Consider the following 14,843-nt stretch of genomic DNA (forward strand, 5'->3'; position numbering starts at 1 on the left):
ATCTGTGTTACAATTATGAGGGGGTCCTTGGACAATTTTCTCACCTGTACCAGGTACCTGGCTCCAAAAAGTTTGAGAACCCCTGCTCTAAGTAATGACTGCTGGGTCTGTTTAAAATACTCTGTATGCTTCATACTTACCTTCATTCAATGCATAAACAACAGATACAGTATAAAACATATTTTCTACAGTGTGAATGTACTGTATGTGAGAATGACAGAGGGCAGAGAGATAATGAAACAACTCCTGCAAAGAAAAGCAAGCACTAATCACTTGTCCTCTGTAATTTCCTTTTGCACACAACAATAAAGATGACAAAGCCGTGAGTAATGAAGGAACTGCAATGTAGAGAAAAGGGGTAAAAAGAGAGCAACTGAGAGTGAAATGAAGTAGTAGAGATAAGAAGTGAGCAAACTGAATATGGGAGACAACAAGTACAAGAAAGATGAACGGTACAAAGGGCTTTGAAAAGTGCGAGTACTAGCAGTAGCACACAGTTCAGTAGACAAAAGGCACACAAATGTTGGGCACTGAGTGAGAAAGAGACAGGTCATATGCTATATGTGGGTGAGGCCCCTGCCTATTAGAGTGTATTAGCCTGTGGCTGATGCATGGAGTGTTGTCAGGGATATGAGGTTTAGATAGGCCGCAGTCTGGGCCAGATAGAGTTTTGTGTAATGGAATCCAGTCCCATATCACTCTCTGTAGGCCAGAGAGGGTGGGGCTAATTCAATTGCCCCCCTCCACACCTCAGGGAACGGTCTGAAGCTCAGGGATAAAGGATGGCTCTTTATAGGTGAGTGCACGAGGCAAATCTATCAGTCAATCCAAATTCTGTTTTCTTTCTGATAATTTGTGGTGGAGTACAGAGTGATCGCTGTCTTAGAAGACAAATGTTTTCTGCGTACTGCAAGACGTTAGGAGGCCCTGAGATGGGACTCAGCTTTGATTTAAATATATTCTCTGCATTTTATTTAGATTATATTATGTACTGTGATTGAAGCAGTCCCTTTTGTTACACGAGAGAGTGTGACTATTCACCTGCAAAAAAAAATTTAAACAACGAACCAATCTCAAGATCGGTAGCGTTTGTGCTATCTCTGTGGACTCCGGAAGTCAATCTTGTACACCAGCAACAAAGACGAAAGTTTGTTTGCTCAGATAGAAAATTTATTTGTTCATTTAAAGTCCCAACAGTGAGCATATCCGCGTTTTGATGTAGTGTACAAGCTTAAAATTGTCAGTGGTAAGTTTACGGAGGTCCACTTCTGTAGTCCTGTGATAATCAGGAGCAAGATGATTTTTCAAAGCCAAGTGCGGATGTAAAGAGTCAAATCATCTGTTGATTGATACATGCACGAAGGGCATAGGAAGACTCAACAGATTAAAGACTTTTCAGGAGCTGGGAGAGTTTTGGCTTTAGTATCCAGGGGTACAAATGAAGTAGAGATAGACAAAGCTTTGTAGAAACCCATCACTAGCCAGGGTTCGTAGCTCCACTGAATAGCTAATGCTATAATGCTAAAAGCTCTACTATCGGGATGTAACAAGCAGAAACCACAGATGACTCTTGTAGTGCTGTATGGGTTGGCAATATTTTGCTCTGGAAAATGAAGATAAAGTTGTACGTAGTCAGGTTCCTGGGACCTGTGGGACCTGTGGACCTGAACAATGTGTTTGCAGGGCCCTGGAAGCTGCAAGAGGACCAAAGGCCATGGTGCTTCCTCTGCTAATGTTAGCCAAACTGCACCTTTCACGTTGTTTACCCACAGACTCTGTGATCATGTGTTAGCCAAGTGAAATTAATTATACAACTTTTGACAGTTTTCTGAGTGTTTCATTACTAACTAGAGGGTTAGTAGAAATTTAAGTTTCTGTTTTAAAGGACTAGGAAAATAAGTCTCTGCCAAACATCCCTGATTGTGGCAACTAATTACTTTATTGTATCGATAATTATCGTGATGTAATATTTGAAGCACAGTTTAACCATTAGACTAAATCCACACCCTCCTTTAATTATCTAGAGAAGGTATAAAGCTGCTAAATGCTCATTGTTTGGGATGTGCACAAATTTTGGACAAATCAATTACACTGTGTCACCTTTACTAGTTAGCACCAGTTACTAGTTACTTATAAATTACTGTCTGTTGTAGACCCACAATGTAGGTTATTTTCTGTATAAAATTGGACGTAGGATCAGTGACGCACCCATCTGTTTCTGAAGTGCTGGTTTTGAGGCAATCATCGGCGGCAGCCATATTGCTGCTGTCGAGCGATTGTGAAGTAAAGAGGCGGGCTTTGAGCCTTCTAGCCAACAGCTACAGTGTTCCCACCTGGCAATCAAGTCAGCTGTGCCTCTCATGTGGAAGACTCGTAATCTCATATCTTCGAATTGTTGCGTTAGAAAAAAATTCACCCTCCATTCAGTGTGTGCCGATCAAGAAATGAGCTATCTAGACTACACTCATCTTTTGAACCAGGCTGTAAACATGTTTATTCTGCTGTAAAGATTGGCTTTGTTGAATTGGTGTGTATGTGGTTTCCGGTACTTCTGAGCCAGCCTCAAGTGGATCCTCGATGAACTGCAGTTTTCAGCACTTCTTCATTGGATGTTGCAGCTTGGTTATTTTATATCAAAGCTGTGCCCCAGCTATCAGCCACTAGTTGGGGTTAATAGGCCTGCTCTCATGGTTGAATTGGAAGACAGCATTTTTCCCAAAAATATACTGTCTGTATTCTTCACAGCATTTAAATTAGCTGTCATTTTCATTAATAGAGATTGTGATGAACTGTTTCAAATAATTAAGTAGGCTACTTGTAAGATGCCTTTGGATATTGTCCAGCCATGTTACACAAATAGTAATCCCCTTTTGTCTGATTTCTTGCCTTTCTTGTGTTTTCTTACCTGTAGATTTGACGAGTCTGAATTTCTGTTTAATGGTCAGTTAGTCTCTCGGAACATCCCAAGCTAGGCGTGTGCATTTTTGGCCAAGTCATGGCTTTACTGTGTTCCTGTTGATAAGCTTCTGTTAAATTACACAGTATCAAACGTGTTGATGTGTCATGGCATCCTCGATCAGATAACACTTCTAAATGATGCAAAGCTTTCTGAGGGGCACTTGTTGAGGGTTATAACAAATTGGCAGAAGCTCCCCATTGCGACAGATGGACAGAGTGACAAACAGGTTTGCAGTGTGGGCTTCATTTCACTTTCATTATCACACTTGCTCTGAGAATTGGCACTTCACATTTCAGTAAATGCTTTTATGTAATGCCAGATGAGACTTTTAATGGGGCTCATTATATTAGTAGTAGTAGTAGTAGCTCTTTTCATAGAACAAGGTTACTAACGCTTTTATTATCTAGGATAATGCTCAATATGCAGCACACTGAACCGACCTACAGTATAACTGCTGTGCTCACAGTGGGCTTAAAGAGTCCGCCAAGATTCAAGCAGTGCGTGTGTTGTCTTGCTCTTGCCACCGGGGGCGAACACGATGTCAATGAATTAATGAAAACGTATGTTTCAAGTGTTTTAAGCTGCATCATGTGGGACTTCTCAAACTGTTGTGAAACTTGGAGACAGTCATGCTGAGGCAACTGCTGCCAGCAGCATGTGTTAGCATATACACTTAATAAAAAATAAAGGGTTGTTTGTTCGGGAGGTATGCAAACATCTGCTCCCTCAAATATTTGAAATAAATAACTCTTTTTATTTAGATCTCAGGTTTCTTAGGGTGCACATCACTCAAGAGTTGTTTAATAGTTGTCTAGTATTTGCTCGCAGCAGGCTGTGGGGCATAGATTAAAGAAAAACAAGCCTGGTTTCTTGCTGGAATCTCTTCTGTTGTATTACTGTAGCAGTCGTCTTTTATAAGTAATGCAGAGCTCGCGGGCAAACCTTGCCTAATATCTCAACTAGGGAGGCTTGTGTGACTGTGTTTATGCATATTTTAGATGCAGAAAGACTGAAAGATATTTATTCAGTGGTCCCTCACATCATTACATTTGCAGTGTGATGTGTTTCCTCTTGTTTTTAAAGTCTATCGACATGGGTGGACCCATGCCGTTCTCTCCTTATTGTCTTATTGATCACTGCCACCGCTCTGTCTTCCCTTCCCCTTAAATATTCCCTGTACGTAGCTCCCCCCTGTCTTTGACCTCTATCCTCATCTTGTCCTCCAACTCTGCTCCTCTTCATCATTCTTTCACAATACTTTCTCAAAATTCTGTATCCCCTTCACATCTCAGAGCCCTTTTGCTCTCTTTTCTCCTCTGCTCCTCCATCCTCTCTGCTTTTCTGCCCTCATCAGCTCGGCGAAGGAGGAATCTGTTTATGATGAGGGCTAAGGGACTATCTGCTTCCACAATAACTAGACTTTATTGGAACCCCATAAAACTCCGGGAAAATGGGCTGAGCATGATTTACAGAGCTGTATATGTAGTGTGGCTTGCTCTGCACTTTCTTCTTGGCTTGTGTATGCACATGTGTGTTTCTGCATGAAGCGAAGCAAAGTGTTTGAGTGAAGCTGCTTCTGTGGAAAAAGACTGGCAAAGGTGCAACAGTGAGATGAAGTGAACTTCTGGAGGAAGACAGCTGAGTAGGGAGGGAAGGGAGCCATTAAATACTAACCCCCACTACCCATAGCCCTCCTGTCTTCCTCCATTTTCTCCCCCAATCACTCTCTTCCCCCTCCAATCAATGAAACTCTGAGGGACCATTGGATTCTTAATGGAGCTGCAGATTCAGGCCCCAAATACTCCTGATGGAGCCCCTATCTGTATGGACATACACGCACACACATATACACACAATCCAGCTCCTTTAAATGCCATCTGCCTTTGTAGTGGCATATTGGCAGACTGTGGTGTGACAGAGCTTTCCGACAGCATAAAAGGTACCTGCTTGAACACTTGAACCCCTTTGATGGCCAAACAGCACTGAAAAGTGATCCACTCACACTCGGATAACAAGTGTCTCCTGGACGCTCTCCAGTGTATTGTGTAGTGATTCAAGAGAAAGGTCAGCCAGACATCACAGACAGATACAGTGCGTGGCGGGTGTGTGTGATAGCTGAGGGGGGACAGACAGACAGACGGCAGATGGACGGACGAACAGACAGACGGACAGCCAGACAGTACACATGAGAGAAGCAAGAGAGTGAGCACAGCCCTGCATCCCCAGCCTGTTTTCTGAAACGTAATCTGACAGCGTGTCCACTTGAGCTACGTTTCCCTCTGCGGGAGAAAACCAAACAGACTCAAAGAGGTGTTCTGTTCGCAGACAGCAAGTCTCCCTGGATCAGATCCATCAGCTCATTGACTTCAAAGAGGGAGAGAATATACCTCGGCTATGTGGGCTCATCTACCACCAAGCTCAAGTCCCAAACTGGGGAAGAACAGGTCAAAGCTGCTGATGTTACCACAGGGAGCGGAGATTCTAATCTGATTGGATGCAGAGCACACAGAGGCTAATTTGATTAGACAGCAAGACAGAGGGTTGCATGAGAATATGGAGATTCTCTGTAAGCTTTGAACACATAACAGACACTTCAACAGAGTTAATTTAGCACACCATGAGTGTGCAAGTGTCTCTGTGTCACATGAGATTAATAAAATACCAGGAGAGCAGCGGGAGTGACTTGCAAAAGTTCTTGTTTTTTGTACTTTTGGACAGAATCAGCAATATTGGACGACTTTTTTTGAAGTTATTTATGTAGTTTGGCTTTACTTAATCAGCAAAGCCAAGTGTACCGCATTTATAAGGCTCATATCCAGGGCGTAAATTAACTTTTTACCTAATTTGCCATTTGCTTAGTGACTTAATGCCTTATTTGATTTTAAATAATTACCATACGTTTTTATTAAAACGTATGGAAATCCAACTTAAGCCATGACCAAGGTTGGCCAGCCTCGTCAATTTTCCAGTTTTCTTTGAAATGGCGAATAGTGACATTACTCCGTTTAGCTGTCTGTTCCTCCTCTTGATCGTCTCCTGCCTCTTAGTTTATCCTTTTTGCTTGTGGTGGCTTCACGTAAAAGGGAAGCAAAGGGAATTAATAGAACTCCAGCAGCTGACGTCACGCCATTCCCGATGTACCAAATCACAACACAAGTACAGCGCACCGCAAGGGTCAAAATAGACTGACAGTCGTCAAAAAAGGGCGAAAGTATGAAAACAAAACCTCACATGCAATACAAAATTTTCATCGGCCACTGGCGGGTGTGTATTTTTGTTTTACATGCCAAACAAACGTTTTACCTGCCATTGGCGCTTGGCGGGTGTTAATTTGACGCCCTGCTCATATAGATTAGAAGGGTCAAACCCTATGAGTTAGTTGTTTTAATAACCAGTCATGAAGCCCTTAACTACATACAATTTTCTCAATTAAATCATTTCAGTTTTTTTTCAGTTTTGTCCCTGAGCTCGTAGCTCAGAAAGTGAGCCAGATTTAGGCACAGCCTCCTGCATTTCTATGAAAGGAGATTTACTCTTGAGTGGACAGAGATGTCAGCAGCCGTGTGGGGAAGATGTTTGAAGATGTAGTTTGTCAGGATTTTAAAGCTAAACAAACTACGTGTCACAGAGTCTGACTACATGGACCCAAACTGAACAATCTCATTGCAACAGGAGTGTTACAGGTACAACATTACACATGGCATGTTGGACAGAGACAGCTGGAGCAGAACTGTATTATTACTGAGTGAAGGCTGTGAATAATTTATTTCTAATGATCATAAGAAAATACTCTTAAATATTTATGAAAACATGAAATTTTAGGTTAAAAATAGCTTGTAGAACAAAACTGTCTTTCATTCAGCGGGTGTTTGGCTTGGTTGTGTGTGAGAGTGAGAGAGAGTGAGTTGGTGATGATGGAGCTGACACCCCCTGAAGACAGTGACCTAGCAATTGACTTACGGGCCATTTATACCCCATTCTTGTCAGAAGCCATTGGTGCAGGTGTCACACAATCAGCAAGGGGTGTGAAGCTGTTGAAAAGTGTGTGCTGACCGATGGTCGAGTTGTGGGTCACTGCTATGGAGTGTTACAGCCGGAGGATGGGACACAAACAACTCACATACAGAGATGAGTGTCTGTCGGGTGAGAACTGGATAACCTGACATGGGCTGCAACCAAAGCTGTTTTATAAATATGAAATCTTCTTATCCTGCAGCATCAACAAAAAGTCCTGATTTAAGGACCTTAAACATATTATCTCTTGTATTTTGTGCAGCCATAACATTATGAATTTAATGTAATCATTGAGAGTCGCTTTTGGCAATTTGACTAATGTAAGATTATTCTAAAAGGTTCAAATCCTGTCTTTTCTCACAGTAATCACTGCTAACACCGCTATTCAGCATGACAGACTCATCTTTCCTGCATTATGTGTCAGCAAATGAATGATGGTGAAGAGAGACAGGCTTTTAGAAAAGGAAGAGATAAACAAACGCCCAGAGGTGACTCAGGGTAAACTGCAAATTTAGTCTAATAATCGGAAGCCATGCAGATAAGCTAAGTAGTCTGTTTCTGTTCCTGTGACTGTTTCTCTGGAAGGATTACTGGAATCAGCTTCTCTTGAACTCTTCCCCCAATCGCAGAAAAACAAGGAGTACATGATAAATAAACATTGGTTTGACTTCAGATTTTTAATGTTGTAGATAGTGGTTTATTTTTTAAATGACCAGTAATAACCCTGTGAAGTTGCACAAAGTTTCCTGTTCACAAAAGTAAGAAGGCAGAATAAAATGCTATTTGCAATCCAAAATACATACAGTGGTGGCCAAAATTATTAGAACACCTGACGGATCGGAATAAATTTACCTTTTTGTGCCTCCAGAACATGATTTTATTTCATAATGTTCATGAAACATGCCGATGCTTGCTCTGAGCACAACAAATATCAGCTGAAGTGAGTCCTACTTTTTTTATCCACTTTTAACTTTAATATTAAGTATGTCCACCTTTTGCAGCAATTACAGCAGCACATCTCTCTGGCATAGTGTCAATATATATTCTGAGAACATCAACACTTATGTTATCCGATGCCTTGTACAAGTCAAGCCAAAGGCTTTCCTTTGAATGAAAAATAGATCCGTCCAGTTTATTCACCAACTCGCCCCAAATTTGCTCGATGGGGTTGAGGTCCGGACTTTGAGGGGGCTAGTCTATAATTTTCAATGTTCCAGCAGATTCCTTATGTCACAGGTAGTTCCGGCAATAGTTAGAAGATTGTTTGGGGTGATTGTCCTCTTGGAAAATAAATCCAGGCCCAATAAGACGACTCCCAGATGGTACTTTGTGCCTCATCAGAATGTTGTGGTGTACTTTATTATCCATGATACCATCAATTTTCACTGAGTCACCTGTCCCTGATGCTGAAATGGCATTTTTAGATGCTTCTCTTGTCTGTCTGATAGTTTCTTTTTTTTACCTCACCCTTTCGGTTCTGGTGTGAATTGGTGGCATCGTGGCGGTCTAAAGTCTACATTATGGTGCTTGGACTGCATCTCAAGTCCTTGTCTATGCAGCGGTAACTCCAGCCAGTTTCAAAGAGGGCCTTTTTTTGAACCCGTTGTTCACTCGTTACCTCCGTCTTCACCTTAGCCATGTTCAGAGAGCAAAATGTGTTCAAACTACTTGATTAATTTTGAATTCAAACCAATTGGTGGTGTGGCCTGAGTGACAAAACCCTGATGTTACCAAGCACTTAATGAGCAGGATAGGCCTTCTACATTCAAAAGAATCACAGAGATGTGTCCTAAGACTCTACCAATTGACCATTAGTGCTGGGTGATATTGAAAATAATGTTATCACGATAAAATATTTCATATCAGTCGATATGGAGGTAGGAGTGGTAGGTATTAGACATTGGATATAAGTATGAAACCTGAAGCCAATTTAACAAAGCTCCTTCCTCTCTCTGCCTCATTAAGTATCGTAGGATCAAGTTAATTTAGCTTAGGCGGTTAGGATAGATTCATTTGGTAAATGGTATATTGAAAATGACCCATCTCTATGATTTTGTATGCAATGTAACTTATATATGCAGTTGAATCCACAGTGAAGCACCTTGCAAAGTTAAAATATCCCTCTAATTTGATGAAGAGTACTGTATGCCTAAAGAAAGGATTTGGTTACTAACCACAGCCAGCCTCACTATCTGTATTTGGCTGAGACAGACCAGAGCGGAACTGAGATGGATGGGCTCCAGACAGCTGCAGACACACACACAGATACAGATACAGTGTGCACATACACACACACACACACACACACACACACACACACACACACACACACACACACACACACACACACACACACACACACACACACAGGCACACTAATCTGCTCTCTCAGAACCCCTCGATATTGTTCTAAAACAAAAATGCCATCCATGCAGAGCCCGTGTGTGGGAGGAGGCATGACTCCATTTCTTTGTGTTTTCTTTTTGCAGGGGAACATGTCAATCCTTGGCTCTAAAGCCAAAGTACTTACATATGGTGTGTGTATATGTGACTGGGCAAACAAGGGTGGGTGTTTAAATGTCAGATCCCATAATTGCATCACTTGCTTACTGTCTCTCTGCACCCCAAGTAAACCTAGCTCTCGCTCTGTTTCTTCTGGGCCTACGCACACAAAGTGCAAACATTCACGGCTTGCATCACAACTAGAGTTATGTTAGCAACTACAATCCCCATAATCCCATCCTTTCCCACTTAGTGGATTGGGAGAGAGAAGAGATTTGGCAGACTTCTATATTGTGTGTAATGTGTAGTATATTCAAGAACGTAGGGTATTTATGGAGTCAATGTATGAGCAATAAGAATGCATGCATTGTTCTTGAGATTTTGTATGTTAGGAGTAGTGTTCATAGTAAAAATCCATAGTCCCATGCAACTTAGAAAGGAAGAGTTGTCTTCTCTTGTTAATCCAGTTCAATCCTGGCACTCCCAGAACATATGTTAGGTATGTCAGTTATCCACATGTAAATATCTATAGACTTTCTCCTGGAGAGTGAGGATGCCTGTACTACTTAGATAGGGCCAGCATCACTGATAAGGCCGTCTGATCAATGGGAGTCTGAAGCAGACGCTTAAACATTCATTAATACTCCCACTTCATTATTGATTTTTTCCCCCCCAAGAGCTGAAAATGGTCCAGTGGCCACAGACTTGTAGTCTCCACACAGTATGTCAAGCCAAAACAGATGATTATTTGAGTATGAAACATCACTGTTTGAGCATGGGTTTATTATGTGTGCCCCCCCCTGCAAGTAAAACAGGTGTCACAGTCTGATTTGGAAGATACTCAGCACAGTTTGATGAGGAGATTTACTGCAAACATAGACTGCTGCAGATGATTACTGTGGAGGATATGATTTATGCCTCCTTCATTGAGGCAATCATCATAATTTCCCTGGGTATGACACACAAACAGGGAAACACACACACACACACACACACACATCTAAATGCCTTACGCACACATGCATGATCACATGCATACATACACAACCGCACACAGAGCAGGTGCAGGAGGGACTGGTTTCAGATCATATCTCTCTACACACTCCACTCTGTGAGGAGATCTTACCACCTGAGGCCTGAGCAGGTAAACACCAAACACATACACATGTGGGGAAAACACACACAAACACACACACATAGGCTCTTGAAATGCCTTTGTAAAAATGCTGACTATCAAAAGTGCTGTAAATATTGATGGATTCTGAAAAACTGTCAAACCCTTTCATGTTGTCTCTCGACAGAAAGGAGGAATGTTTCATACATAAAGATCTACTGAAGTAACATTTTGGATTTATGTGTTGTTATGGGTCCCTTAGTGTTTCCAAATACAAATCCTGAATCACAGGAAACACAGGTTCTTCTTTGCTTTTTGATTTGAACTTGATTTGATCATTTAACTGTTTAAAGAGAACCTTTACTAAGCCTGCAAATCATGCTGTGTTGGATTTGGAAATGACCTTTTCCTTGTTTTTCTGCATCAGAAGTCTCAAAAAAGTTTTACATTTAACATTACTCTTAGTTTCCTTGTAATCAGTAATATTGTAATAAGATTATATTAGCTGCTTGAGAACCATTTAACTCATTTCCAAACTTGGTGTTACATATGTTGACAGCATTAATCATTTTACAGTATAATCATAGTTCCAGTGTTGTTAAGCTGAATTGTGAACTAACTATCCTATCTGCTGCAACTTTGATCTGATGGAAAGTGTTTTTTTTAAGTTATATTATTGGTTTTTTTTTCGCCTTTATTGATAGGACAGCTGAAGAGAGACAGGAAATGTGGGGAGTAGAGAGTGGGGGAAGACATGAAACTGGTTTATTGTTGGTTGTGTTACTGCGAATAGTCCTATATTCCAAATATTTCAAAGAATGTTATTTTCCTTACAGTAATAAAAATCCCTCTTGATTATCTACATTATTTTTCTCCCTCACAAAATCTTTAATCTTCTCATTATGCTTTGGTTCTTTCACCCTCTCTCTCACACACACACATACACACCTGCACCTTGTCTCTGTAGTACACACACCAGCCTGCCCTTGCCTCTCTCACCTTTCTCTTTTTTGCATATCAAAACGACCAAAACCAACATGCTTACTTTACAGAATCACACTCAGTACAACAAGCTGCACTTACTAAACAATAGCACAAGTATACATTATACAGGAGAGTTCCAGAACAATCAGAGCTTTAAAGGAGGACTGCGATGAGAGCACATTTACAACTCTGGGAGGGTCACAGTGAGTGGAGATCGCACTTATTGTGCAAACAAATGTAGTGGTTTTATTTTACGCTGTTTATATCTCCTCTTCACCAAGGGCGGTCACCACCTTGACAAAGATACACATTTCTAATACACACACAAAACACAAGAAGACACTCACAAACACACACCTACTGTGTCTGTGGAGCTCAGTTGTTGAGATTCATCCATGTGGCCTTCAGACGAGGTGGAAAGGAATCAGTCCAGCTAAGTGCTTAGGCCAGCACTATCTGGAAAGACAACGGTGTTGTCTTCCAGGCTTTTGACGGATGCTCTTAATGAGATACTCTGTTTTGGCTAAATGGTCAAAGCTTTTATTTCCCTCGTGTGCTGTTGAGCATGTTTGTACATGGCCACGTTATTTCATGATTTTATGTGGGTGAAATTAGACTGGCACTCCAATGAGCCCGTCCAACAGCCCTATCAATCATCCCATCATCCATGTTCATTTTCTGTGTCATGCACACACAAAAACAACACACACACAAGCGCAGGCACACACACAGGCACACAGCATAAGTCATCTCAGCATGTTTATGGAAGCACTTGGATCAATAGGCAGCCAGCCTCTGACCATCAGGAATCAATACTGCAGCACACATTGAGGACAAAAGGCAAGAACAAAGCATGATACACACACTCGCACACATAAACATACACACTGCATGCACATAGAGTACAATAAACAAACGCACACATGCACACTGACAGGAACACACAACAGCCGTGACCAGTAAATGATTGCTGTATTCCTGAGGACTATGTGATAAGGGATCCATTTAGGGCTTAACTCAGTCCTGGACTCAGAGGTCCAGAGGGCAAACACATGTGAAAGAAAGGGTGAAATATACTGCATAATTGTATGACTTACATTTATCATTTACACAGAGTGCAGACAGAGAGATTTGGTGAATAATCTACAGTCATCGACAAACCAGTTCGTTTATCCAGAGGAATAGAAAACTTTAGATCACAATAATGTAATGATACTCGCCAAAAAATTGGTGCCTACCAATATTTTTCTTCGCCATAGAAGCAGTTTGGCTCCATAAATGGCAAAAGAGTAAGACTCAGAAGAAAACCTGGTGCTGATAACTTAGTTCTTGAGTTGAAAAAGTGTCAGCACTCGCAATAAGTTAAAACACTTTTGTAGTAGAAATAGACAGCAGCTCAAAGAAACAAACGTGTTTCAGCCCTAGGCTTTCATCAGCATATCACCAACAAGGTGGGTGTGTCTCCGCGTCAATCGCCAGCCCTTTCTTTTTTTAGCACCTGGCGATTGATGCATATAAAGGAGACACACACCTTGTTGGTGAGACGCTGATGAAAGCCTAGGGCTGAAACACGTTTGTTTCTTTGAGCTGCTGTCTATTTCTACTATAACAGTGTTTTAACTTATTGCAAGTGCTGACATTTTTTCGACTCATTGTCCTTTTTGGGTCAGCACTGAATTACTTTTTGAGTACTTTCAAATGAGCACGCCTTGTCTTTGTTTTAACTTAGATCTTGACCCAGCAGTCACACAGTTCCCTCTCCAGGCAGAGCTGTGACACCAACCTCAAGAAACCTGCATTCGCAAACACCTCTACAGCATTCATAGCAGTGCTATAGGAAAACTCAACATCAGCAGCACAATAATTAAACAGAGATCTACCCAAATTCAACCAATTTATATAGTAAAGGATAAGACCAGGAGTAGGACCACTTAAAGCCAACAGTACATGAAGAAACTACACCTGTTCTAAACCAAGTTGAAGCCACCTGAGCTCTGTATTTATCAAACACACACCGTTACCTCTAAGCTCAATGTGCGTTACAATTGGGGTAAAAACAGAGTAATACACTAATCAAAAAATTGCTTTCATAATCATAAGAGGGATCACAGTAACTACTAACTAAGTATCTCACCCTGAACATCAGTCTAATTATAGGTACAGCTAAAAGATCTCCAACTGATGACCTGAGGAGCTGGATCAGGTTGTACTCTGTTAACACTGTCCCTTTATGTATCTCCAGTTAGGAGTTTCGTCAGCAGTGGCCTCCTTATGCCGCATTCTTCACTGAAATTACCTTTTCAGTTTTCAGTCTTTTTCCTTCCCTGAATCATTAGGAGCTGGTTAACTCTGTTTATGTTATCATTGCTGCAGCTAGCAGAATTTGTTTTAAGATTTTTCTAGATTATAGATAAAATATCTTTGACAATTTCTCTGTCAGCAATGAGCTTGAATGTTTCATTTCTTTCTGACTTTTTTAATCTGCAGTTTTCCCTTTCCTTGCCCTTTATTATCCATTTCATTTTTTCCCTCTTTGTTTTTCCATCCTGTTGTTATGCAATTATGACCAGATTGATCTCTGATATTCCAATCCGCTGGACCCACTTAAAGTGACAGTCCATACCATCATCCTCACAGTAGCTGCCTCATGACGTTTTGGTAGGGATGTGACGATATCTCACGCCACGAGATCTAGAACAGTACTGAACGTGATGATATTTCTTGTTGAAGGGGATAATCTGTCTCATGAGATCAGCACATAACAGGGCCTTTTCTGCATATTAAACTATGATGGGACTGCCTCAGCCTAATTCCCACGGCCCCATCCCTTGTCAGAGTCCATGTTTTCATGACGATCTCTAGCAGTTGGGGAATTTGTCATTTTTAACTGCGATAACAGCATTACACCGATGTGCACTGTATCCAAATCAGTCTAGTGCTGCCATAACTGCCAAAGGACTAGAAAAGTATAGTGTTTTCTGCATAGAGCGTCTCATGCTACGGGGAGGGGCGCCCTTACGCATTGATCTCTGAATGCAAGTTCAACCTGTTCATGAGAGACAGCTGTCACCATTTGTCTCTGCTAACAGAGACTCCAGACTGCAGTTTATTTCATCCATAGATAGACCTTACAGTTATACAGAGCAACACCAGACTCCATTATTAATTTTTGTTTCACGTCTGCACTTTTGTCCACATTCACATTCACTTAGTTTGTCCTTCTTCCATGCTCTCCCTTTCTCCAGCACTGTTGGAGTGTAACATGGTACG

Source organism: Notolabrus celidotus, chromosome 11 (genome assembly GCF_009762535.1).
Source record: "Notolabrus celidotus isolate fNotCel1 chromosome 11, fNotCel1.pri, whole genome shotgun sequence".
NCBI lineage: Eukaryota > Metazoa > Chordata > Actinopteri > Labriformes > Labridae > Notolabrus > Notolabrus celidotus.